The sequence below is a fragment of the Sapajus apella genome, unplaced genomic scaffold (assembly GCF_009761245.1).
Source record: "Sapajus apella isolate SASKATOON/1434 unplaced genomic scaffold, GSC_monkey_1.0 scaffold34, whole genome shotgun sequence".
NCBI lineage: Eukaryota > Metazoa > Chordata > Mammalia > Primates > Cebidae > Sapajus > Sapajus apella.
The window spans coordinates 18290911-18312813 of NW_022436974.1; the positions used below are offsets into that span (position 1 = coordinate 18290911).

A 21903-nucleotide genomic window follows, 5' to 3' on the forward strand; every position below is an offset into this window, starting at 1 on the left:
TTTTTTTTTTTTTTTTTTGAGACAGAGTTTCACTCTTGTTACCCAGGCTGGAGTGCAATGGCGCGATCTCGGCTCACCGCAACCTCCGCCTCCTAGGTTCAGGCAATTCTCCTGCCTCAGCCTCCTGAGTAGCTGGGATTACAGGCACGTGCCACCATGCCCAGCTAATTTTTTGTAGTTTTAGTAGAGACAGGGTTTCACCATGTTGACCAGGATGGTCTCGATCTCTTGACCTCGTGATCCACCCGCCTCGGCCTCCCAAAGTGCTGGGATTACAGGCGTGAGCCACCGCGCACGGCCTGTGGTTTTTTTTTTAAAGCTCACCAGCTATCACTAGTGTTAGTGTATTTTATGTGTGGACCAAGACAATTCTTCCAATGTAGCACAAAGAAGCCAGAAGATTGGCTATCCCTGCTTTAGATTAAACATGGAATAGATCATATATAGTTTATTTCCCTAAAATAACTTTATTATACATCTTTCTATGTAAGCAATACTTGCTCATGTGGCTGGACTATATTCTTCACTGAATATCATTTTAAAACTATCTTAAAATACATTTTTTGAGACACGGTCTAACTGTCACCAAGGCTGGAGTGCACTGGCATGCTCTTGGCTTACTGCAACCTCCGCCTCCTGTACTCAAGTGATCCTCCCACTTCAGACTTCCCAATAGCTAGGACCTTAGGCACACGCAACCATGCCTGGCTAATTTTTTTTTTTGTGTGTGTGTAGTTTTGTTAGAGACAAGCTTTTGCCATGTTGCCCAGGCTGATCTCGAAACTCCTGAGCTCAAGCAATCCACCTACCTTAGCCTCCCAAAGTGCTCGGATTACAGGTGTGAGCTGCCACACCTGGCCTAAAAATGTATTTTTGAGACAGCCTCTCACCATGTTGTCCAGGCATGGCCTCAAACTCCTGGGCTTAGACAACCCTTCCACACTGGCTTCCCAAAGTGTTGGTACTACAGGCATGAGACACCACACCTGGCCTCTTTGCTGAATAACTATGTACAAGAAAACAATCAAAATTTTGGCATCTCTGTCTTGGAATTGCAACATGAATAAGGCATACGGGAGCACAACGTAAAGAACAGCAATTTAGGTAGAAAAACACAAAGAAGGAGCCTTCATTTAGAATACTAACTTTGGAAAGTTGTTTACCTTGGTGCTTTCAAATTAGGGATTAAATTAGGTGGAAAATTTACCTGGTAGCTTATTAAAAATGCAGATTTAAAAAATCATACATTGTGATACTGAGTGTCAACTTGATTGAAGGATGCAAAGCACTGATCCTGGGTGTCTTTGAGGGTGGTGCCAAAGGAGATTAACATTTCAGTCAGTGGGCTGGGGAATAGAGGCCCACCCTTAATCTGGTGGGCACAATCTAAACAGCTGCCAGCGAATATAAAGCAGGCAGAAAAACATGGAAAGGCGAGATTGGCCTAGCCTCCCAGCCTACATCTTTCTCCTATGCTAGATGCTTCCTGCCCTCAAACACTGGATTCCAAGTTCTTGTCTTCAGACTCAGACTGGTTCTCCTTGCTCCTCAAGCTTGCAGACAGCCTATTGTAGGACCTTGTGATCTTTTAATACTTAATAAACTCCCCTTTGTACACACACACATATACATATGTATGTGTGTGTGCGTGTGTATATATATATATATATATATATATATCTTATATATATATGTATGTATCTTATTAGTTCTGTCCCTCTAGGGAACTCTAATACATACATTTTATAGAAAAAAATGCAGATTCCCAGAACTTATCCTCAGATGTTTAAGCACTATATTCTGGTTGGGACATCAGAATCTGCATTTAGCATATATCCCAGGAAATTCTGATGACGGAATTTTCCAGACCATGTTACAGAACTATTAAGGAAAACTTTGTATTTGGTGCTGTGTTAAATGTTACCTCTTTTTAAAGATAAGAAAACAGTTTCAAAACCTCAATTTGCAGAAGCAGACATTATAGTTGCTATCAGAACAAGAATTCAGAACCCACGCCTGACTCTAAAGCAATTCTTAGCTATGCCTTCGGAGTACTTACAGTTCTAACAGTTTTTAAGTGGGCCACAGAGCTTGAACTTCAGGTATTTGCAGACCAAATCTTGAAAATGGTTATATTACTCAGATAATACTCACCTTATTTCAATTTTTAAAGGGTCAGTGATAGAAGCAGACAGTTTGTTGGAAGTTTATATACATACATAAATATTTGGTATATATAGCATCACTTACTAAGGTAAGTATTTTGGTTAAGTTAAAACTGAGGGGACATTGCTTTATAACACCTAAGGTACAGAAAATCATACTTCTCATGATAAAGAATGTTTTAATTTTTTGAGATGTATTTTCACTGAATCCTAGTTTAAAAAAATTTTTTTTTGGGCCTCAAACAGTGATCTCACATGTGATAGAACTTAACAGGAAGGTTTTATCCCTACTTCACAGACAAAACTGAAGCAGCGTTACGTAACTTGCTTATAGTCAATCATGACTGGCAGAAGCGTGATGTCCATCCTGGCTAACTGGCTCTGAAGTTTACATTCTAAGTCACTACACAATACTACCTTTCTGAGTACTTATTAAGCATTTTCATGTATTTTTTTTGTTTTGTTTTTTTGAGACAGTCTTGCTCTGTTGCCAGGCACCAGGCTGGAGTGCAGTGGCATGATCTCGACTCACTGCAACCTCCACCGCCCAGGTAGCTGGGACTACAGCACACTACCACACCCAGCTAATTTTTTTCGTATTTTTAGTAGAGACTGGGTTTCATCATGTTGGCCAGGATGGTCTTGATCTCTTGATCTTGTGAGCCACCTGCCTTGGCCTCCCAAAGTGCTGGGATTATAGGCTTGAGCCACCACGCCTGGCCTCATGTTTTTTCTTAATTCTTTTTTATTCAATCTGAGAATGATGAATATGCTCAAAATCATGTAATTAGCGTCAAACTCAAGATTTTTGTTACTAAACCCAAGCTCTTAATGACTAAACCAACTTTCCATAATTATAACGATCTTAAGTGGCTTTATTAATCGCAATGTATAACAGGATAAACACCGTATGAATGATTTTAAATGAAGTCTACCACAGTACCAAGCTATACTCTAAAAATTTAGTGTTATCCCAAGCAACAAGAGACTATACATAGCTTTTGTGTTTCCACTTAGGTTTAGGCGCATTAAATGGACCTGTATGAAGTTTCACCTCTTATCTGACTGAGCAGATAAGTTAACAATTAACATTAGGTTACAGGTGTGTCAAATAGTTCTCTAAATCTGGGTATAATATGGGCCCATGACAATAAACAATTACCATTAAACATTATTTTTGTATCTCTCCCTCTCTCCAGAGGCAGGAGATTGCTAGCCCCAAAGTTTTTACACTCACCAGGAACAGGGACGGGGTTGGACACAAAATTACGTTTTAGCCTAAATTTTTGAGGTTTTGGAAGTCACGCTGGATGTATAGGACCTGCTCTTAACTGTAGTTCAAAATGTGTTAACTTATGGCAGAGTAACGGAACTGGCAAGTCACATTTTGTCTTTTCTTTGAAATGGCTCAGCTTATCCCTTCTGGTGCACATCTCATGAGAGCAAATTAGATCACATCTGCGCATACCGGGTTACAGTGCCAGGTTCTAGCAATGAAACTTCTTTTGAGTTTTGCTTTTATTATACTGAATCCTTGCCTGTCTTGGTTACTTCTTTTTACTGAGACAGGGTCTTACTCTCTTACCCAGGCTGGACACAATGGCACCATCATGGCTCACTGCAACCTACTACTCCTGGGCTCAAGTGATCCCCCTGCCTCAGCCTCCTGAGTAGCTAACACTACAGGCACAGGTTACCATGGTTTTTTTTTTTTTTTTTTTGAGATGGAGCCTTGTCCCAGGGTGGGGTGCAGTAGTGCAATCTCGGCTCACTGCAACCTCTGCCCCCAGGTTCCAGTGATTCTCCTGCCTCAGCTTCCTGAGTAGCTGGGATTACAGGCACCCACCACCAAGTCCTGCTAATTTTTGCATTTTTAGTAGAGATAGGTTTCCACCATGTTGGCCAGGCTGGTCTTGAAAACTGACCTCAAGTGATTCGCCTGCCTTAGCCCCTCAAAGTGCTGGGGTTATTAGTGTGAGACACCACACTTGGCCAACTGCTCCTTGTACTAACTTCTTTCCATTTATTCTGTCAGTTAAATCTCTCAAGACAGAAAGCAGCTTACTTATGTTATTGGGTAATGAGAAGGACTTCAGCTAATGGATGTTAGTTCCTAATTGTCAGAATTGGGTTACTTTTTATGGAGGGCCTTGTTGTCTTAAGGTGTTAGTTTCTTTCCTTTCCTTGTGCATTTTTCTGTATTTATACAATTAAACCGTCTTCACATAAGTAATCTAATGAATTCAATTATCTCAGATTTCTGTTCCTCTAAGTAATATATATTGATAAACATAGCTGGGCAACAACACAGACAAATTCTGTTCACATTTGACATCCTGGTTCAACCAAGCATCAGTTTTCTCTAATAGTGGTGGTGAGGATCCTAGTTAGGTTTGGCAAGGGGGTTATTAATGACATAGGTGTGAAAAGCAAACCAAGTTTTCTCAAAAGAAGCTGAGAGTGATCACTGCCATGTGTTTTTGGAATCAGAATCATAAATATCCACCATTCTTGGGAGTAGAAGTTTGGTTAAACAGCTATGAAAAACTTGGCAAACAGGAACTATGGGAAAGAAAAATAATCAAATGAAAATCAATTATTATGTAGAAAAAGGTTTAAAAATTACTTCAGAGCTCTTCCTTCCTCCTGGCTGGATTTCAGGGCAGGACAGAACTGTGTGTCCTCAAGTTCCTTTAAAAAGTTATCGGACTGAACTGAGAACAGTATGATTTTACCCCCAAGTAGGGAAATTTAAATATGCTTATGCCTATTCTACCACCTTAAACAAATACTTACAATCCTGCCCTCTCTAATCCATTATTTCTTGCCTTTTTCAGAGCCAAACTTCTTAAAAGAAGTTTACTTTCAGTACCCACTTCTTTTCTCATTCCCATTCATTCACTTCTCCTCACTACTATATTAATTCAGTTTATCTGGAAAATGAGACAATCCAGCAACTCCTCACAGGGAAATACACTGGCAGTTGAAAAGCAACAAAATTTGCCCATAAATTGTCTCAGAAGCAGCAAGAAACAGAAGCAAAACAATTTTAGAAAGACACATAAACATGAATACTGAAAATGGAACAGTCATAGGACTGAAACTCAAGAACGAGGCATAATGCCCAACATTAAAGATATACAGAGTAAACAGAGCTGAAATGGAGACTCTTGCATTTAGATTGCCAAATGTAAAAACAAATGAATGTAAGCAGTTTATCACCAAAATAATACTTTAAACTGTTGAGACTGCATAAATGTACCATACTACTGTTAGTATTCCATAGAAATAGCACACGACCAGTATAGGTCATTTAGGTAACACATACGGAACATGCTAGTTAGCTGCAATACTGTAACTGCAGTGAAAGCTAAGTGTATCTGCAATAGTATGCTTCTATACATTACTACTTAAAGGCAAAAGCAAAATACTTCAGTTGTTTTAATTTTGGCATGTTTAAAAATTTAGGTTTTCCTGGTTTCCTTATATAAAACACAAAACATTCACAAGGAAACAGTTCTACATATGCTAATAATTGAGCCGAGAGAATACACACTGTGCAGTTCTACAGGGACAAGTACTAAGAAACTATAGAAGTTGTCATTTAATACTGCATATATGGCTAGAAGCCCCAGTACACGCCTGCAGTCCTAGTTACTTCAGCGGCTGAGGCAGGATCGCTTGAGCCCAGGATTCTGCAGCTGTCATTTGCTATGATCATGCCTGTGAACTCCACACGGTTAGACCCTAACTCAAATAAATAAAATGGCTAAAAGTTAGGTCAGAGAGGGCAGGGAAGGAGGAAAGCTGTTTTATTTTGGCTTAGTCTTTTAAAAAAAAAAAAGCATCACTTAGCTATCTAAGGATCATAGATACTAAATTTTATCTTCTGGTGCTGGAGCAGCTCAAGTCCCCATGGTATTGTTTGATAAGCACCTGTGTGCTATATTCATGAAATCAGGAGTTAGGTGTAAGAGGGTGATTTTGATGAACCTTTAAACAAGTTTATAAGCAGAACCCTCAGATTCTACATCAAATTAAGCTTCATAAATATGTACCTACTTACATAATTGCACACAGCTGAATATCTCTGCATATTTGAATTTCCTTCAGTGGCTATATTCATGAACATATTTACACTTGATAAGTTCATCTTCATATATTTATTCTTGCAAAGAAATATTTTCAGCCAGGTGTGGTGGCTCCCACCTGTAATCCCAGCACTTTGGGAGGTCTAGGTGGGCCGATCACGAGGTCAGGAGTTCAAGACTAGGCTGACCAATATGGTGAAACCCCATTTCTACTAAAAATACAAAAATTAGCCAGGCATGGTGGCACATGCCTGTAATCCCAGCTACTTGGGAGACTTTGTTTCCAAAAAAAAAAAAAAAAAAAAGGTTTCTAGTGTTCCCTTAATTATACACACCTGTTTTGCTTATACCCATTACTGGAGATAGTAAAAACAAAAACAACAACAACAAAAAAAAACCTGTTAAAAATTGAGAAATAAAATAATGAGAATTTTCTCTTCCTGTTAATCACTACTATGAAAATTTAAATTTCAAATCTTGACCTTGGGATATTTACCGCATTTATCTTCAGCAGCATATTAAGCAACTAAAATTATGTAAATTTGTTTCAAACTCAAGTTGGGTCACCAAGACTAGAAAACACACTTTTTAGTTTCCGGAGTATTGTTAACTGAAAGTAAAAATGTTAGACAGATGTGGTGGCTTGTGCTTATAATACCATCTAACTTTTCTATTTTTTGAAGAGAAGCAGTGTTGCCATGTTGGCCAGGCTAGTCTTGCTCCTGGCCCCAAGTGATCTGCCTACTTTGGCCTCCCAAAATGCTAGCATTACAGATGTCAACCACCGTGCCTGGCCCTAATTCTCTTTTGAGAGATGAAAAGCTTTATCTCCTCTAGATATTGCTAATTACACTTTAACAATGTTTTCCTAACCTGCGGTGTTTCTCTGGGACACTGAGGTTATTTTTTCAAAAGCTGGCCTCCTCAACTCCTCAAATATTAATTTTGTAAATCAAATTTCTAAAGAGTGGGGTAGAAGTCCATTAGATATAAAGATAGAAAAACTTCAAACTACCCAAACACAAGACAAATTATAGAAATCATTGTATTCTATAGGTATTACTTTTCACACACAAGATTTCTTTTTTTAAAAAACAGACATGGTCTCACTGTTGCCCAGATTGGAGTGCAGTGACACAATCATACTTCACTGCAGCCTCAAACTAATGGAATCAAGTGATCCTCCTGCCTCAGCCTTCCAAGTAGCTAAGCCTACAGGCATGCACTACCATGCCCAGCTCACAGACAAGGCTTTTGACTAATTTGTTGCTCTTTTACCCTACAATTTGTCTTCCATATAATTCGAACTGACAAGGTTATGGCTTAAATAAATTATAAATATAATAATAAATATATTATAAAATGAACAAGATTCATAAGTTTACATAAAACACGAGAAGACACTTGAATCACCAGCCACTAAAAATAACTGAACATATAACAAAGCCACAGTTCGTATGAAGAAAATAAAATAATTGAAGAGCTTGAAATTAAGCCTAAATGTAAATTTCTATTAAGCTTACAACATTACAATAGCATATTGTTCCTTTTCCTATACTTACCATTATTACTTAGAGAAATGTTTCTGAATAACAAAAACTTTGTATGACAAGAGCCTTTTTCATTGTTGTATTCATGGATGACAACACATACTACTTTTGCTTAAAAATCAAACAAACCCATGCATCTTGACTTGTTCCCAGAAACATGACATATAAGATCATTTTTCAAAGGTGTTTTGGTAATTTTAAATTATTCTGTCTAGACTTTCTTTGATATGAGGATCTATTTTTAATTTTATTCACTTCTAACATAGAGGGGAAGTGCATATCTTCAATAACCCAAAGTAACTAGTTAATTTTGTTTCAGAATAATGTGCAAAAGGGAGGAAAGAGCAAAAAGTTTATCAGTATTTTTTAACACATCAGACACTTTCAGGAGGAAAAGAAATTTCCCATGTTGTCATAGTGTAGACAGACTCTGAGAAAGAACACACAGCATTGTTTCAGTGACACAAGAAAAAAGTACAGTTCATTTGAGACTGCGCAAAATCACTCAAAAGACAAGTAACTTTGGTTTCAGTTACTTAGTTTTAAAAAAATTTATCCATGACCCATGTTACTCTGGAACCTATTGTCAGACGTCAGCAGGTGTATCATCAATAATATCTCACCTCTCCCCACTTTTCTAAGACAGGCTCTATCGCCCAGGCTGGAGCACAGTGGCATGATAGAGGCTGACTGCAGCCTCAACCTCCCGGGCTCAAGTAATCCTCCTACCACAGCCTCTAGTGCAGCTGGGACTACAGGGGTGCGACACCATGCCCAGCTAATTTTTTTGTTTAATGTTTTTGTAGAGTTGGTACGGTGTCTCCCTATGTTGCCCAGGCTGGGCTTGAACTCCTAGGATCAAGCAATCCCCCCGCCTCCGTCCCCAAAGTGCTGAGATTAAAGGTATGAGCCACTGCATCTAGTGTTACTCCTTTAGGCTGCGCTTTCTCTTTTCTTACTCGCAGGGCCAAACCAACGTCTTTCCAGCTTGGCTACCTTCCAACAACGATTTCTTCGGACGCCTTTGCTAATCATGCCTGTATGACAAATCAGTGAATCTGAAATCTTGGGGAGAGGGAAGGAGGGTTGGAAAACAAACGGCAAAACAGAAATGCATTTGGGAGGACGAGCACAACTCTGTGGGTGTAAGTGGGCTTCTCAGAATAAAGGCGAGGGTCGCCGCCTATGGTCCCCGCACCTCAACAAAAACACCAACTCTCTCAACTGTACTGTTAACCGATCTAAGATACTCCAAGCCCAGAAGTAAACCGACTCTTTCAACCTCTTAGCTAAAAAACTGAGAAGGAAGCGTAGGGCCCCAGGAAACACCTTCAGGAACTGAGACCGAGGCTCACTGGGCCTGTGGATACCGCTTCTAGTCAGTCCCGCCCTACACCAACCCCCAGCACGGCCTCCACCCTCAGGTTCCCAGGTTTATGCCCGCAGCTATCCGACCAGCTCGTCCTCCACCTCACCATCCCTACTGAACCACCACGCAACTCCCGAGCACCCCTAAAACCTCTGCCTGGCTCCGAGGAATCTTCCCAGTACTCCTAACATGGCGGCCGAGTCCCCTTTGCTCCTTCGCTCTGGGCGCGTCTGACTTGGAGAATTTTGGGCATTGTAGTTCCAGCGATGGCCTCGGTATCCTGCCAGGACTTAAGAAGACTACAGCTCCCAGAAAGCACCGCATTCGAGCATGGCTATTGGGGACGTTTGGACAGAGGGATGATGTCATTGCAAAAGCCTCACTGCATTCATTGTGCTACGGTCTCTCCACCCCCTGCCGCTGGGCTTGCGATTGCCGCTCGCTCCAGCTAAGCTAAGAGTAGCAGCAGCACCAGGGCAGGGACTGACTCCAGCCCTTGGACTCAGGACATCGCAGACCTTCCGTTGCGTGCGTGACTCATTCGCACATCATTTCTGTTTATGCCTGGGGTGGGGAGAAAAATCCCAAACCAGGTGAGTTGAAGTGATTTTTTCACAAGCTTTTACCAAGTTATTCCTCCCGCTTAGTTCTCAAGGCTTTCTTTTGCGAAGCTGTGAGCGGTGGTGAGGTGGGGGGGATTGGGGAGATGCTCGCGGGCGCTGCTGAGGGGAAAAGCTCTGTGCAATTTGGGTCACTGCAAAGAACAACTCCAGCAACCTTCCCCCGCCAAAGGACGGGTGCCTGCCAATTCCCTAGTCGCAACTCCTCTCAACCTTTTTGAGTCGGGAAGAGGGGGCTGGGCTGGGAAGGATGTTGGGGAGTGCTCTTGGAAAATCAGAGGAAGGCAGAGGTGGGGGACTGCAGTCCTGTCACACACGGCCCGAGAGCTGAGGTTTGAGTGGGAAGGGGTGATGCGTGGGGAGAAATGGAGACAGTGATTTAATGTGGTCGCATTACTTTAGAAAATTTGTGTGTCGCTTGGACGAGCACACGTTATTAATTTTTAAGATGAACGTGCTCAAGTTTTGTAGGATTTATTTTGTGTGTATGTCTATGTCGTTTGTCTCGCCTTTTCTGCTGATTTGAGGTGACAGTGTCCTTTAATGGTGCACTCCGTGCCAGTCAGAAACATTTCACGTGTCTGACGAAGATTCTCTGAGGCTGCTGGAAGCAGCGTTTTTGTTAAGTGTTTTCCGTTCTCCGACTGCTGGATTCAAGAGTGTTTGGAAGTGGAGCCGACAGATTTGTGCTTGTGTGTTTTAAATTACATTGGATAGGCTTTTTGCCACTGACAACGGTACCATAATGAGCTGCTGTTTCCTGAGGCATAGTCACTACTCATAAATAACGGTTTCAAGAGATCGATTAGGGAAACCGGGTTCATTTTAACACATTAGAGAAAGGCAAAGTTAGAAGCGCTGTTAACCTTCATTTGCCATTACTGAAAAGTGCCCATGGGAAGAGTGATCTTGGTTAGGGAAACCAAGGAGCATAGTTTTTTTTGTTGTTGTTATTGTTGTTGTTGCCTTTTTTTTTTTTTTTTTTTTTTTAAACGAACTGTTGTTTAACAGGACAGAAAGCATTCTAACTTACATGATGCTCCTGTAAGAGTTATAGGGATGATTAGGGCAATAAATATGTTACTTTGAGATAAACAGCTGGCTGGCTTCACAACAGATGGGGCCAGTCTTAGCTGGAAGATCTACAACCTTGGAAATGAATGGACCTGGGGTCAACCACACCCCCTCTTGGAATGTCAAAAGAAGGAGAAATGCCAGAGAATTTGCTTAACTCTAGAATGCTAAACCTTTTCATAGCTGAGTCAGACATGGGGGAAAGTCTTTACTGGCTGTCTTCTGCTGCTGAGCCAATTTTGTTCATTTTAAATTAAGATCCTTAGGTCTCCAAAGTTGTAGCTGTGTGATATTTCGTTAAAAGCTGCTTGATGCTGAATGCAAAGGACAGTTCATTGTATGAGCTTTGTAGTAGAGTGATTTATTGGGATGCCAATGAGCAGCTTTTGAATTTGGGAAAAGATCAACAGTCAGCCTTTGCCTCTCCGTCTGTCTTTTGATGACCCTCTTCTTTTCTGGACACCCTACCCTTCTCTTCTGTACTTTCCTTTATCCCTCCCACCCCCACATCTCTTGAAATTCTGTTTCTTTCCCTATCTCTCCATTTGCAGTTTACATTTATCCTTTCAGTTTCAAAATCTCTCCCTTATCACCATCATATCACATCTGTTTCTCTCCATCTCTCTCCAATCTTGGAACACCCTCCTTGCTCCTCCTCCACCTCACCTAGGAACTCCTGGGTGGATGTAGACTGTGTGAATATTTTTTTCAGAGTCCTCTTTGAAGAGGATTTCTTTACCTTTTCTTTTTCTTGCGGTCTGTGCTTGGCAGGATGAGCAGCAATGAGCCTGACCCCTGGTCTGGTTTGTGGTTTCTGTGACAGACATAATTTAGCCCCAGCAGCATGTGAACAATGATATGCTGCAGTTGGGCTCATGCCACTTTTCCTTTCACTGGCACCTGTATTAAGAACAGCCTATGAGTTAGCAAGGTTTTTAAATGCTCTACATGAAATGTTCTCATAATTCCCAAGGAGTAAGTAGTCTTCAAATGGCTTGCCTTATATAATGCATTTTTTTTCCCCTTATCCTTGCTCCAGCTGGTAGTGGGAAGGCTGTTCTTCCCCCCCACCCCCCCTTCCTTCCTGTTCCCTGTGGATTGCTGAGGAGCAATCCAGGTGGCCAAACTGCCCATTTGGTTTTTTGAAGATACGTGGAGAACAACAGTTCCTCGCGCCCCCCCCCCCCAACCCCCCCCCCCCCCCCTCTTCTCCCTTGTGGGCCATAGAAGTTTGTTATATTTGTTTACATAACAGCAGTACTTCTCTAGGTGTGGAAAGTCTAACTGCTATCCATCTGGAGGCAACTAGTATGACAGGCAGATTCAGAAGCTGTCCTCTTAGACTTTTTATGCACCACCTTCTCATTCCTAATTTTCTTCTTCTGAAATACTTCCTTACCTACCAAGGTTTCTTTTATTGTTCTAAGGAGAAATAGGCTGAATGCAGCATTAGATTTGGCCCCATCACTGCTGTCTCTGTGACCTTGAATAACTATTCATTTCTTTCTGCTTCAGTTTACTTATTTGCAAGGGGATAATGATCATTGCCCTTTGGTTTACTGATGTTATAGCACTCTATAATCTGGCTCCAACCTATTATTCTGACAACTTACACTGATTGAGCAGCTACCATGTGCTAAGCACTGTGGATACATCAGTGAAAAGAAATGCTTCCCCTGACCTCATGGAGCTTATATTCTAATAGGGGATATACTTAATAAATAATTGCAAGTGTGTTGAATGCCATTTCCAAAAGGGTTGGGTAGGAGTACCTGACATGGTACTTCCCCTTTGTCTGGGGTTATCAGGAAAGGTTTCCTATAGGAAGTGACACTTCAAGAGACTTGGACGGTAAGCGGAAGTAGTAATTCAGGATGGCAGTGGGAGATGCTCATAGTGGAATAAAGAAGATTTCTGGCAGAGGGAACTTCATGTTCAAAGTTCAAAGGGAAGAGTAGTGAACATGAGGATTTGAAAGGAGGTTAGTCAGAGACAGAGCAAGAGAAGAAAGACTAGAATGAAGAAGAATGAGGCTGGAGAGGTGGGCAGAGGCTAGAGAGTAGGCAGTAGTCTGAGCTACAGGTGAATTTTGGTCTTTATCCTGAGTAATGAGAACCTAGCCCAGCTTTAATAAACTAGGTGAACAGCATATGTAGGATGATATTAAAATATTACCCTGCCTGTTAAGTGGAGGAGATTGAAGGAAAGACTTGGCCAGAGTGACTATATAGACAGCACGTAGCAAATAATTTTTGTTGTCTATATGAGGGATGATGGTGCTTAGATCTAGGGTGGTGACAGAAGGTTTAGAGAAAATGGAAGAGACTGGAGAGACACTAAGTTTTGTTTTGTTTTGAGACAGAGTTTTGCTTTTGTTGTCCAGGCTGGAGTGCAGTGGCTCCATCTCGGCTCACTGCAACCTCCACCTCCCCGGTTCAAGTGATTCTCCTGCCTCAGTCTCCTGAGTACCTGGAATTCCAGGCACCCGCCACTATGCCCAGTGAACTTTTGTATTTTTAGTAGAGATGGAGTTTCACCATATTTGCTGGGCTGGTCTCGAACTCCTCACCTCAGGTGAGCCACCCGGCTCAGCCTCCCAAAGTGCTGGGATTACAGGCATGAGCCACCACGCCCAGCTGACACCTTAAGTTTGAAAATTGTAATTGATAAGATTTGTTGATTGACAGGATGGGGGCATAGGGAGAAATGGGAGTCATTAAATGACTTGAGTTTTTTTTTTTTCTTGAGCAACTGGGGATGACATTTTCAGAGAAAGGGAACACTGAATGGGAACCAGGTTATTTTGTTTTCCAGAAGGGAGGACCTTTGGAAGACATCTAAGATCTTTCACTCTTCCTGTCCATGTGTAGGATGTGGCATGGTGGAGTAGAAGAGAGCTCTGGATGAGGCTTTCTTACACTGGGCACTACTTATTAGCTGTGTGATGTTGGACATACCACATTCTTTTCTGAGCTTTAGTTTCCTGATCTGTAAAATGTATGTATTCCACAAATTGATACTGATCCCTAGTATGGAAAACAACAGTATACTCAATTTACTTATTTATTATAACAGTTTTCTATGCACCATGCTAGGAAAACAACATTGAATAAGATACTGTTTGCTTTGGAGGAATTCACTCAGGTGAGGGAGACAAACATAAATAATCACATACAAGAAGGTACTTTGGCAATACTAGACTGGAGGGTGGCGGTGAGGGATTACGGAGGCGTCCACACCTTTGAGTCTAGGCATGAAGGCAAGCAAAATCTCTCCAGTCTATGTTTCCAGGCACCTAATAGAATGCCTCACACAAATTAGAGACTCTAAATGTTTGTTGGGTGAGTGAATTAACCTAAGTCACTAAGGATTTATTCAAAAGCAGAAAATATTAACACACTGGAAGAAGACTCAGAGTAATAATACAGATGCCAAATGTAAAATGCTTTTAAGAGACCCACTAAAATGTATTCTAGGCCGTGCGCAGTGGCTGTAATCCCAGTACTTTGGGTGGCTTGACATGTGCAGATCACCTGAGATCAGGAGTTTGAGACCAGCCTGGTCAACATGGTGAAACCCCATCTCTACTAAAAATTCAAAATTAGCTGGGTATAGTGGTGCAGGCCTGGGGTCCTACCTACTCAGGAGGCTGAGGCAGGAGAGTCACTTCAACCTGGGAGGTGGAAGTTGCAGTGAGCCGAGATTGTGCCGTTGTACTGCAGCCTGGGCAACAGAGTGAGACTCTGTCTCTAAAAAAAAAAAAGTATTCTTGACACCTTCAGCCTTTGAGATATTTTGTGATGACTTTTAGGGAAATTCAGAAATATTTGAGATCTGTTTTTTTTTCGGCTGAACTTCCTTTATTCAAGTTAGTTTCTAAAAAAATTGTTCTAATTGCATAGAGTTCCCTAAATCAATGTGTCTCAGACCTTTGAATTATATAGATAAGTAAAATTACAAAAAATAAAATTGAGCGTACTGTGAACAATAGTATTTTTCTATAGTAAATTAAAAATGCCTTCTCACTTTTATCTCATAGAAAATATATTTAGCTTTATGAAAAATTCTTTACATCGTCTTTTTCTCATTTTGTTGCAGAAATGAAATATCAGAATAGTGTAATAATTTAGGGAACCATTGCCCTATTTTCTTGGCTGTGGGGAAATGTGATCCATCTGCAAAAAAGAGCATTTCCAAGTATGGAGGAATTTAATATGGACCACAGTTAATTTATTTTTAGTTTTTTCTCTATAGGAAGCCAACTTTTTTTTTTTTTTTAAGAACCAGGAAGCCAACTTTTGAGAACTAGGTAGGCCTCCTCAAGATTAGCCTAACACAGCAGTTCTTAATTCATCCCTGAAAGGTCCTCAGGAAGACCATGAACCTTTGAGATCATGTTAAATTGTATACATGTGCATGTTTATGTGCTGGAGTTCATATGTACGTGCACATTTTTTTTTTATCAGTATGTGTGTGTCTTTGAGCAAATTACTTAATCTCTTTGAGCCTCTGTTTTTTTGTAAGATTGTTGTGAGGTTTACATGATGAGGTCATGTGCTTTAAATGTCTGACACTATGCCTGGTATAGCTGGTGCTCATGGTAGCTGTTTTTAATGTTATTTATCATTTTAAACAGTTTATTTATTGGGTTATGCTTGTTTAGTATCCACAGTGACAAAATGAGGAAAAAGGTAACTTAGTGTAACCACATAAACTGATTCAATGGGAAGTACACAACATCACTGATGTAGAATTTTTGCCAGAAATGCTTAACTTAAATCTAACCATGGGGCTGGGCACAGTAGCTCACATCTGGAATTCTAGCACTTTGGGAGGCCATGGCAGGAAGATTACTTGAGCCCAGGAGTCCAAGACTACCCTGGGCAACATAGTGAGACCCTGTCTGTCTCTATCTATCTATCTATCTATCTATCTATCTATCTATCTATCTTTGAGACAGAGTCTCACTCTGTTGCCCAGGCTGGAGTGCAGTGGCATGATCACAGCTCACTGCAGCCTCTCTCTACTGCCTGGGCTCAAGGGATCCTCCCATCTCAGCCTCCTGAGTAGTTGGGACCACAGGTGTGCACCATCATGCCTGGCTAATTAAAAAAAGATTTCGTAGAGACACAATCTCACTATGTTGCCTAGGCTTGTCTTGAACTCCTGGTCTCAAGTAGTACTCCCACTTTAGCCTCCCAAAGGTGAGCCACCGTGTCCTGCTCTTGTCTCTATTAAAAGAAAAAAAAACAACACCCTAACCACAAAGAAATAATCAGAAAAATCCAGATTGTGGGACATACTGCAAAATAGCTGGCTTGTGATCCTCAAAAATGTCATGCATGAAAGACAACAAAATGAAAAGTTTGAGGGACAGATCTATATTAAGGGAGACTGAAGAGATATGACAACTAAATGGAACATGTAATCGTAGATTGGATCTTGGACTTTAAAAAAAGCTACAAAAGACATTTTCAGGATAATTAGGGAAATTTGAATAGGAGCTGCATATTAGGTAATCAGTAACAATGTTAGTTTTCTGGATGTGATAATGATTCCATTTGTTTAATCTGACATGTTGTAGATATTGGTGTATGATCAGTTGGCGTTCCTGAATGTTGTCTTCAGGAATGTCATAGGAAAGCTAGAAGGTAGTGATTTTTCCTGGTCATTTCAAGTATTTAATCAGCCTATGGGCTGGGATACCACTTTTTGGGATATTATAAGTGATTTTTTTATATCGTTTCTAAATACAATCCTGTATTCTGTGACTGGAAACTTCTACATCTGGCACTCTGTGCTTGACATTACTAGAGGGAGTAATGCAGGTGGAACATTATCTGTTTCCAAGTTGAAGGGAAAAGGTGCATGAGTATATATCTTAAATTTGTTTTTTGATTCTAGAATTGACATAAGATTGGCTGGGTGCAGGGGCTTATGCCTGTAATCCCAATACTTTGGGAGGCCAAGGCAGGTGAATTGCTTGAGTCCAGGAGTTTGAGACCAGCCTGGGCAACATGGTGAAACTCTGTCTCTACAAAACATACAAAGAATTAGTTGGATGTGGTGGCGCACACCTGTGGTCCCAGCTACGGGGTGGGGTGTGGCTGAGGCAGGAGGATCCCTTAAGCCCCAGATGTCAAGGCTGTAGTGAGCCCTGATCATGCCACTGCAGTCTAGCCTGAGAGACAGAGTGGGACCCGGTCTTAAAAAAAGAAAAGACAAGAAAGAAATAACATAAGAGTAATCAAAATTAATTACAGAAAAACACATGGACTGTATAGGGAAAGTCCTCTTTAATTATACAAAAAATTATTTGCTACTTGCTCTCTACATATTCACTCTGGCCAAGTCTTTCCTTCAATCTTCTCCACTTAACAGCCAGAGTAATATTTTAATTAGAATGGTGCTACAATTTGATTATAAAGGTAACCAACTGTCAGATTTTGGTGTATATTCTTCTGTCATTTTTCCCCATATGTGTACTAATAATATTATAATAAATGTAATTCTGCTTGTTCACTCTTGCTTAATGTATTTTGGGCATTTCCCCCATGTATTTGCATATTGCTCCAACTTACCTGTTTTAATAGTTGTTGGGAACTGTGCTACAGTGAGCCTTTGAGTACCTCATTTTGTTTTGAATTTGTGGGACTATTTCTGTAACACATCATTCAGCGAGTAGAAATACTGAGTCTAACAGCACTAGCATTGCCCCCTGATTTAAATTCTTGTCAGCAATGTTGTGAGGGCTAACTCTACATACCTTTGCCAAGTTCATTAGCTGTTTGGGCTGGACTCTCTTACTAAGGGAAGCTAGTTGTGAAGGGTGAACAGAACAGGGGCAAAAATTGAATTAGAGTTCCTGCTGGTTTTTATGATGGCTATAATAAAGGTTGATGTGCAAATAATGTGGAAATCTCTGGAAGAAAGAAATACATTGTCCCTGCGTGCAACACAGTACAGCGTTTAAAAAGTGAACTGAAACAATAAAGCAGCCAAGAGGTTTCCCCAGAGACTTCTGCAGAAAATTTTACTTTTTAGTTATGGTTAGTTAACTTCACTAAAATGTGGACATCATCAACCTTGAAATGGAAATAATATCTTCTGCTTACTTCCTCTACATCTCAGTCATGCAACCACATTGCAAAGGGAGAATTTAAGCTCTGCTTTTAAAATATCTGAAGCAGGTGGTTAAAAGGCCCAAGTGTTCATTTTTTTTGAATTTCAGTAGGAACATTCAAAGGGCAGATTTTTGGCTTTTTTTTTTTTTTTTTTTTTTTTTTTTCAGGAAAGCAGGTGTGAGCTTTGGAGTGGCTATCAATGAGTCACTCTGCCCTAACAGGAACCCTGGGGAAGAGATTGTGAGGATTGCAGCCATGAATTATTTTCACTCTTTTAGCCATTGTGACTAGGTGGAGCAAACAAAAAATTTGAGCTCTTTGCTACACGGACAACTTACCTTTTTAAGCCTCAGTTTCTTTATCTATAAAATGGGGATTATTGTGGGGCTCAAAGGAGATGATGTGTATAAAAGGGCTTTGGCAAATTTATGTGCACATACATATGTGCTGTTGTCAAAGGACTCCTGTCTGTAACTGAATCAGTTCACACTAGTCTTTCCTTTAACTCCAGTGCCCTTTGTAGGCTGAAAGAGTTTTTTTAAGGAATTTTGTCTCATGTTCTCTACTTGTTACTTCCTCGGTCAGGTTTTCATGCTAAATGCAAGGTCCTGTGCTGGGTATTCTGATAGGAAAACAAAAGACGGAACCATCTGGGACTTTTCCTTCTTCACCACTTTTATTGTAGGAAGCTAATATCTTTTAATGAGGGTCTTCAATAAAAGATGCTCAGCAAAGGTGTATTGTGGATGCTGTCTTAGTCTCAATTCTAGGCAGTAGAATTTAGCTCAATTTTTTACATAAAAATGAGGAAGCAATTTTTCGTAAGTTTAAGTAAACTTGTTTTGTTTTTCAACATGACTTAGCCCTTCCACTTTCAAAAATGCAGATACCGACCCTAGGTAGGTTTTCTGAAAGCAAAACTATATATACTGTTTCTCTAGCTGCTTCCTGTTCTTGCCTTGCCTTCTGATTGAAAATATAAGCTTCATGAAGGCAGGACTGTATGGTGGTATTTACTTTCATATGGTTTATGTTATTTTCAGGCACAGGAGAAGAGTTTTCTGTAGACCTGTTAAGTTCCCTGAAGCTGTAATGTGAACTGTCATAGCGTCTACTGGGTGCCAGGTGGTTTATGTTTTATTTGATTTTTTTCTGACTTCATTTGAAACCTTTCAGACCTTTAGAGCAATTGCAAAAATAGCAGTGAAGCCAGGCACAGTGGTGCACACTGGTAGTCCCAGCTAGTTAGGAATGGGAAGAATGCCTGAGCCCAGGAGTTCAAGAGCAGGCTGGGCAACATTGTAAGACCTCATCTTAAAAAACAAATCCCACCTAAAAAATAAACAAAACCATTCCATGCACCTTTTATCTGGATTAATTTGCTTTTGTCTTTACACACACACACACACACACACACACACACACATACACACACAGATATTTTTTCTTTTTCTTTTTGAGAGGGAATCTCACTCTGTTGCCAGGCTGGAGTGCAGTGGTGCCATCTTGGCTCACTGTAACCTCAGCCTCCTGGGTTCAAGTGATTCTCCTGTCTCAGCCTCTCCAGTAGCTGGGGCTACAGGCACACGCCACCATGCCCAGCTAATTTTTGTATTTTTAGTAGAGACGGGGTTTTACCATGTTGGCCAGGATGGCCTCAATCTCTTGACCTTGTGATCCGCTCACCTTGGCCTCCCAAAGTGGTGGGATTACAAGTGTGAGCCACCATACCCGGTCTACAGATATTTTTTCTAAGCCAGTTGAAAATAAGTTGCAAATATCACCACACTTTGCCTCTAGGTGGCTAAGCATCTATTCTCTAAGAACAAGGACATTCTCCCATGTAATCACAACACCATTACATGGAAACAATAATATTTTTCTGATTTCCTCAGTCATTCCAATGTCCTTTATAACTTTAAAAAAAATTTTCTGATCCAGGATCTTAACAAGACTATTTACACAATACAGTTGTGTTCTTTAGTTTCCTTTAATGTAGCATATTACCTGTATTAGTCAGGGTTCTCTAGAGACAGAACCAATAGGATGGATGGATGGATGAATGAATGGATAGTCAGAGAGAGAGAGAGAGAGAGATGGGAAGAGATTTGTTAGGATGATTGGCTCATGTGATTCTGGAGGTTGAGAAGTCCCATGACAGTCTGTGTATGAGCTGGAGACCCTGGTATGCTTGTAGCATAATTCAGTCCAAGTTGAAAGGCCTCAGAACTGGGGAAGCTGATGGTGGAACTCTCAGTCTGAGGCTGAAGACCTGAGAGATTGGGTGATGGGGAGGGGACTGCTGGTGTTAAGTCCTGGAGTCCAAAGGCCTGGAATTGTTTGTCCAAGGACAGGAGAGGAAGAGCGTAGTGTATTTCAGCTCCAGCAGACAGTTTAACATATTCGCCTTTTCTCTGCTTTTGTTTTCTCTAGGACCCCAGACCACCAACATTGGTGGTGGTTTTTCCACACCTAGTCCACTGAGACATGCTAATCTCTGAAAACACTCTTGCAGACACACCCCAACATAATGCTTTACAAGGATTTAGGTATTTCTTAATCTAGTCAAGTTGACACCTAAAATAAACCACCACAATACCTTTGCCTTTTTTGCGTTTTATGACGTTGAAATTTTTGACGATTCCAAGTTTGTTGTCTTGTAGATTGTGAATTGGGTTTGTCTGTTTTCTCATTATTAGATTCAAGTTAAACACTTGTGGTAAGAATCCTTCATAGGTGATGTTCTGTCCCTCCCCATATATCATAGGTGACACCTAATAAATATCAGTTTGTAATATCACTGGTGACGTGAGGTTTGATCATTTGGTTGAGGTGGTATTGCCAGATCTTTCCATTGAAAGGGCACCCTTTTCCTTTTGTAATTAATAAAATTATCTGTGAGGTGGTATCCTGAGATTGAGTATCCTGTTCCTCAATAACTTTAATTCAAAAGTTGTAACATCTATTGATATCCTGGCCTAGGTCAATTGGTATTTATGAAGGATGATTTTCTATTTCTCTCTTTCTTTCTATATTTATTATCTGACAGATTAGTCTCAGTCCCAACCCTCCCCCTCCTTCAGCTTTTCTTTTGAGACAGAGTTTCGCTCTTGTTGCCTAGGCTAGTTAGAGTGCAATGGCGTGATCTCGGCTCAGTGCAACCTCTGCCTCCCAGGTTCAAGCGATTCTCCTGCCTCAGCCTCAGGAATAGATGGGATTACAGGAGCACACCACCATGCCAGGCTAATTTTTGTATTTTTAGTGAAGACGGGGTTTCACCATGTTGGTCAAGCTGGTCTTGAACTCCTGACCTCAAGTGATCCACCTGCCTCAGCCTCCCAAAGTGCTGGGATTACAGGCGTGAGCCATCTCGCCTGGCCCCAACCCCCTTTTTTAAAATATCACTTGGACTCACGGTTTCTTTTTCTCACAATGTGTTAAAATCTATTACCAGTCTTCTTGCCTTTTTCCCCCACCTCAACCTTATGCTTTTTGTTGTTCAAATTGTCCCAAATGTAGCCATTGTGAGCCTATCTTATCTATTTGGTCCCAAAAGCAATCTGATAAAGTAGGCGAGATTTTGCACTTACGAGTAAGGAGATGAAGGCTCAGAAACTACAAGTAACTTTACCAAGATCATATACCTAGTTAGCAGGGGTGGCCAGAGGCAAACCCAGTTTCGTTCAACTCAAGTGGGTCCTCCTACTTGGATCCTGCTACTCCGCAATGCATCCTGGAACAGAATGTCACCTGCTGAAACCAATTTAAAAAGAAAGCACAATCCTTGCATCATTGTTGCTAATAGCAAATAATTGGGAACAACCCTGAGTGTGTACCAGTAGAGAACTGGTTAAATAAATGGGTATGTTTACACACGGGAAAACTATGAAACTGCAAACAAGAATTAGGG

General features: G+C 40.8%; 1 protein-coding gene and 1 long non-coding RNA gene across 5 annotated transcripts in view; one reads left to right on the plus strand and one right to left on the minus strand.

Moving 5' to 3' along the window:
* Positions 1-9390, minus strand: part of LOC116563254 — a 19778-nt gene extending 10388 nt beyond the window's left edge. For all 3 annotated transcript variants that reach the window (XR_004274308.1, XR_004274307.1, XR_004274306.1), the window contains exon 1: positions 8766-9390. This is a non-coding gene — a long non-coding RNA (uncharacterized LOC116563254). The remainder of the gene's footprint in view (positions 1-8765) is intronic.
* Positions 9391-9544: 154 nt separating this feature from the next.
* The window catches only part of RAB30 (RAB30, member RAS oncogene family), a 99930-nt gene continuing 87571 nt past the window's right edge, over positions 9545-21903 (plus strand). Inside the window, exon 1 of one of the 2 annotated variants that reach the window (XM_032295882.1) lies at positions 9545-9768. The gene's annotated coding sequence lies outside the window, so the exon portion shown is untranslated. Of the gene's footprint in view, positions 9769-9863; positions 10128-21903 lie in introns of those variants that run through there. The other variant, XM_032295884.1, reaches the window with a different exon arrangement.